Raw genomic sequence first — 6,081 nt, forward strand, 5'->3', positions numbered from 1 at the left:
TCAAAACGGGGGTGAATATGGACCTATGTACTTGCAGATATAAGTTTGACAATCTCGTAAAAGATCTTCCATGATGTTTTAATGACGACACAATCAACAATTATGATGAAGTCGGTTGCAATAGCTTTCAACACTCTGGTGATGGTGAACCAACTAGTAAAACATCTCAAAAACCTCATCAAGAAAAGAGACTCGAGATTGAAGTTCCTATATAATCGATGCATCCAACAAAGAATCTTAAAGCCTCGGATAAAGTGTGAAAGCATGCCAAGTTGTGTCAAGTTGTTATGTTTGTTTGAGGTTCCAGAGTTTTGTAAAAGTAAGGAAGTTGCTCTTAAGTTCTAAGGTTACTCACACACACACACAAACACACTTAAAATACGTTTTCTAATATTTTTACATCTTAAATATTTTTTTAAAATAAGCCAAGTGATTAAGAAGCTATCTAGAATCATTTGAAGGGATTTTTTAACTAACCAATTGACTGCAAAAACATTTATGAGCATGTTAATCGATTGGAGCATTAAGTCAATCGATTGGAGAGGGACTAATCACTTAACCAAGTGATTAGGATAACATATTAATAACTTGCAATGGCTCTATATCAAATATTTCCATGTTGGGCAAGGTAATTGATTAAAAATGACTAAACCAATCGATTGGACATTTAGCCAATCGATTGGCTTATCAATTTCGCCCGTGGATTATTTCATTTTTTAGTTTTTCCAACTCCTATATAAAGGAGGCTCACACAATTTCATTTTACACCACTTTTCAAAGCTTTACATTTTCTTTGAAATTTATCTCTCTAATTTCTCTCTTCCTCTCTCCATAAAATATTTTTTTACTTAAATTTTCCATAGTGCTTTTGAGAAAGAATTTTGTAAGTGGTCGTATGTTTTTTTAATTCTTGGGAGTGTGATACTCTTCAGAAGATTGAGTTTGGATCTTAAGATAAATCAATAATAAAATATATGTTTTGATTTATTGAGCTTTGCCGATAAAAAAATGTTTTTGGTTATTGAGGTCAGCTTGAAAATATCTAAGAAGGTATGTTAGCTTAGTCTATGATAAAAACTATCTTTGGTTAGGGATAAGCCTGTAAAATATCAAGATCAGATTGTATGAAGGTTTGTGGGCATAACCTTCAAAATCTCAAAGATTATAGTCAAACTCTTAAGAAGACCTCTTGGGGATAGGACTAGGCCAACGTTCGACCAGAACTGTACAAATATTTGGTGCAATCTTATTAACCTATCCTTTTAATTTCCATTATTTATCGCTTTAATTACCACTTCTATTTACTCTTAATAAATCACTAATACAATTTTAAGTATAATCAAGAAAAATTTAAAAGTAATCACGAGTTTTAAATACAACAATTCACCCCTCCCCCTTCTTGTGCTTGAAGTCACTTGTTTAACGGTATCATGCTAAATATGGTATTTTTTAGTTCCCTTAACTTATTCATCCCTTCATGAAATTAATTTTTCTAGTGATCTTCCACTCAATCTTGTGGACTTAGTTTTTCCTCTCATTTGGGTTAGTTGGGCCCCTTCTAAAGTGGTTGTGTTCTCTTTGAAAATTTCTTCAAGATAAGATCCTTACTAGAAAGAACTTGCTCAAATGTATAATGCTAGTGAATCAAGATGGTGATTCTTGGCCCATGTGTAAGGGGTCACTCAAGCTGACCTCCCATTTGTTTATGACATGTGAGGTGGTGGTGTTTGTCTAGTACATAGTTTTTAGATGGTTGGGACAGTGTTTAGGTTTTCCTATGGATATTTTGTCTCTCTTTTAGATGTTTATTCCATTAGGAGGAATATTTATGATAAGGGGTGGCTTATTTATGATTTAGAACTTGATTGTGTAGTCGTAATGGAAATTCCATAATGATATCGTATTTTCAGGTCCGTCTAATACTGTGAAGTATGTGGAAGAAAAAATATTTTCTTGGCTTGAAAATTGTATCTTACTGCGGCTAACTCATGTGTTTTCTCAGCTTTAAGTGAAAACCTTATTCTCTAATTGAGTCAATAATGATTTTAGAATCTTTCACCTTGCATGGAGTGTTATAGGTGCTTCCTTTTTTTATTGATGGTGGTTCCCTTCGTCTGAGATTTAACATTTGTACTTTTCTTTGGTGCGAAGTTTATGTTTTGATTCTTTTTCTTTTTTTTCTGGGCCAAATGTCTTGCATCTTTGTTTGCTTTATGATTTTATTTTATTTTATTCATTAATCCTTCTTTTATTGTTGTTAGTGGCCTTGACCTGATATATTTTGTTTCTATTTTGGTTCACCCTTCGTATTGTACGGGGCATTTAGATGCTTCTTATTTTTAATAAGAGAGACGACTAAGTTTTTCAATTTTGATTGTTTAAAGAGGACAAATTTTTCCAAAAATTACTTTATTATGTTTTGACATAAATATGATAAAAAGTGGAAAATTTTAGTGAAAAAATTTAAAATTTCTTCCAAAAATTTTAAGAAGGATTATTCTAAAAGTTCATTCTTCATGATATAAAATACATAGAAAAGGGTGATTTTTCAAAACTTCCTGCAAAACTTTTTCAATTCTTTCAATATTTCATTTTTTGCATTTTAAAATATTATGTTTTGTACCGGCCAAAGACCCAAAATCCAATGTCCAATCCACTCCAAATGATCCAACATATAAACGCTTTCATACCAAATACTCAACATACACTATTATGATCTCCACTTTTACTACACTCATCTTAAATTTTGAATTGACTTCGGCATTGGATTGCTAGCCTTGCTGGTCCACCCGCACCACCGTACTGGATATTAGCACCACCTATTCATGGTTATTCGCCATCAGGATACACCTAATTTTGGTTCCAGAACGGAATAATGGATTTGTATGTGGGAATTGACTCCTATGTTCTGCAAAATTTCACAAGAAGATCATCCTCGGCCCGAAGTCAGGTCCCTACCGGAATCGCCGAGAAATACCTCCAATATGACACCGAAGATCCTCACTTAGCCTCTTAATTTTGTATCATCTTAATTATTTGTCATCCACAAGATATTGCCATGATAACCTTCAAAATAGATATGTTATTGAAGTCCTTCCTCTATACGAAGAGTAGCAATCTCATAACGATAAGCGAAGATTGCATGGCGTCAAAATTCTTATATCGTGACAATATAAATAGAGTCCCGAACTCAGATTCACCGCCAATAATAGTAACTACCCTCGTAAATCACTTTATGCATTGCAAAGGCACAAATTGTTAGGTATTTGCATCTATTCCATCCTATTTGACCATCACCATTGAGATCTATAATGCTGCTAACTCCGAAAGTGATCCATCATTGAAACACTCCTCCCAAAAAGTGAGCGACTCCAAACCTCAAAACAAAGATCGAAAAATACTAGTTTGTTCGAGAAACGAGAAAAAGTTAGAACCTTTAGTGTCGAGGTACCGATGGTTTTCATAATCTCCATCGTTGGAGAAATGTGATAACACTGAAATTTACCGTATTTTCGACTCCGATTTCACATGCATTCTAGTTATTTTATTATCATTTTTTTGTGTTATTGGTATATTTTCCTTTTTTTTCAGGTTTTTACTTTAATCGGAGCCCCGATCGAGAAAAGGAGCGAAAAAGAGCCAAAAACCCTAAAATTCAGCATTTTGTTCTTGTGGCCTACCCCATGGCTGGCGCCATAGACCCTGCCATGACGTGTCCAAGCTCAACTTCCCTCAACTCCCACGTTCCCCACTACCTCCACTAAGGCGCCTCAGATTGGCCTTGTGGCGGGCGCCACAAGAGGAAAATAGTTTCCCTCCCATTTTCAAGTTGAAGGGCATCCAAGTCATTTCCATCTTTTTACTTGCTTATAAATAGAAACTCGAATTCACTTTTACAATCATCCAAACTTAGAGCAGAGGCAAACTCAGAGCAACTTTGTTTCACTTAGGCATATATTCAGTATTATAAAGTGGTAATCGCTTTGCATTGGAGTGTTACCACAATTGTGTAATCGAGTCTGTGATAGAGTCTGTAATCGAGTTTGGAGCACTTTGGAAGGAAGTTAATCCTGCCGCCATTTTCATTTCCGCTTTTCAATTTATTCAACCCTCCGATTGGAGCAGGTTTTTATTACTTGTCTTTATCTTATTTATTTCCCCGCACTCGCTTTACTTTTATTTATTTCCTCGCACTCGCTTTACTTTATTTATTTCCTCGCACTCACTTTACTTTTATTTATTTCCTCGCACTCGCTTTACTTTTATTTATTTCCTCGCACTCGCTTTACTTTATTTATTTCCTCGCACTCGCTTTAAATCATTTACTTTCCGCACTCGCACTACTTTTATTTATTTTAATGCATTTTTACTTTACCATGTCTAGCTAAATTTATAAGGTTAGAATGTAAGGATCGTAATTGAACCAGTAATCCGTACAATTGTTCGTAGAAACACTTAAGGGCTATTTTAACTTTCAAATTAAGTTTTCCCGCACTTCAATTCCGTTGGGTAAGATCGAAAGCCGTCCAACGTCTTTTTAAACTTAATTGTTTTTAACTATTTCAAAAACAGCAAATGCGCTTTGTTTAGTTCATTAGGAGATTTTAACATTAAGAAGAAAAGAGATTTTAAAACTATTTTCGGACGCGTTTATAAGTTTAGAGTCTGGTTCGTAAGAACCTCTTTTGGTTAAGAAATTCAGGTTATAATACTTTTCAACTTAGTTAAGATACTATATTTCTTAAAAATAGGTTTACTACTCTAACGCAATGCGCGCCTTTTTATAAGTGACAATAAGAGGGTTTGATTAGGGAGTACAACTCGGTTATGAATACGCGAAAGCGACAGTTCCTGTTAAATTAGTTCTTTTCAAAGTAGGAAACATTGCCCATAAGTAGCTCTACTAGCAAGTACTTGGATTATCAATTAATTACGTGAATTACATTCGACCCTGTCTTTATTAATTATATCTTTATTTCAACACTTTACTTTTCATTGCACACTCCAAAAACACCTATTTTGATTGCCTTTGATAAACACCATAACAATAGATAACGATAGATTGACACTTGGTCTCTGTGGATTCGACAATCTTTTATATTACTCTGACGCGTTCGTATACTTGTGAAACACCGCATCAAGTTTTTGGCGCCGTTTCCGGGGACCAATTTCGTCAAATTTCATTTTCCTGTTGTTATATCATTTAGACTTAGGCTATTTCCCGCCGGTCAATGCGAAGAACTCGCAGCACCGGAAGTTTAAGCTTAGTATACCCTCTGGCGGAACCTGAACGTTACGCTCGCGCACGTTTATTCTTTCATAGAATTAAGAGAGCTATGGCCGAAGATCAAAGGCCTCTTAAAGATTTCGCTCAACCATCTAATGAAGAACCTAGTTCTAGTATAGTAAACCCAACCATCCCAGCTAATAATTTTGAACTTAAACCATCCCTGTTGCAACTAGTACAACAGAGACAATTCGCGGGTCTCGCTACTGAGAACCCTAACCAATATTTAAAAATATTTCTTCAATTAGAAGACACTTTTAAAACCAATGGAGCTTCTCCTGAGGCAATACATTTAAGATTATTTCCTTTTTCCCTTAGAGATAAAGCCCTATCATGGTTAGATTCCCTTCCGCCCAATTCCATTACGACTTGGGATAACCTTAGAAGAGTTTTTCTTGCTAGATATTTTCCCCCGAGTAAGACCGCCATTCTTCAAAACCATATAACTAGATTTACCCAAAACCAATGAGAATCGTTGTTCGAAGCTTGGGAGAGATATAAAGAGTTGTTACGAGCATGCCCACATCATGGTTTAGAAAATTGGTTAATCATTCAAACCTTCTATAATGGACTTCATTACAACACAAAGATGACCATCGACGCCGCCGCAGGCGGTGCTCTGATGAACAAACCTTATCCTGAAGTTAGTGCCCTCATCAAAGATATGGCTCAAAACCATCAATCATGGGGAGTCGAACGAGCGACAGTTGAGAAGAAGGAAGCCCAAGGAGGAGTGCATGAACTAAGCTCTATAGACATGATGCAAGCTAAAATGGACGTATTAGCCCTTAAGG

At 35.4% G+C, this 6,081-nt stretch overlaps 1 non-coding gene across 1 annotated transcript; it reads right to left on the reverse strand.

The window, feature by feature from the left end:
• Positions 1-5,714: 5,714 nt before the first annotated feature.
• On the reverse strand, positions 5,715-5,821 carry LOC127088759 (small nucleolar RNA R71). The gene has a single exon (XR_007790577.1). It is a non-coding gene; the product is annotated as a small nucleolar RNA R71 (small nucleolar RNA).
• Positions 5,822-6,081: the final 260 nt, after the last annotated feature.

This window comes from Lathyrus oleraceus, chromosome 5 (genome assembly GCF_024323335.1).
Source record: "Lathyrus oleraceus cultivar Zhongwan6 chromosome 5, CAAS_Psat_ZW6_1.0, whole genome shotgun sequence".
Taxonomy (NCBI): Eukaryota; Viridiplantae; Streptophyta; class Magnoliopsida; order Fabales; family Fabaceae; genus Lathyrus; species Lathyrus oleraceus.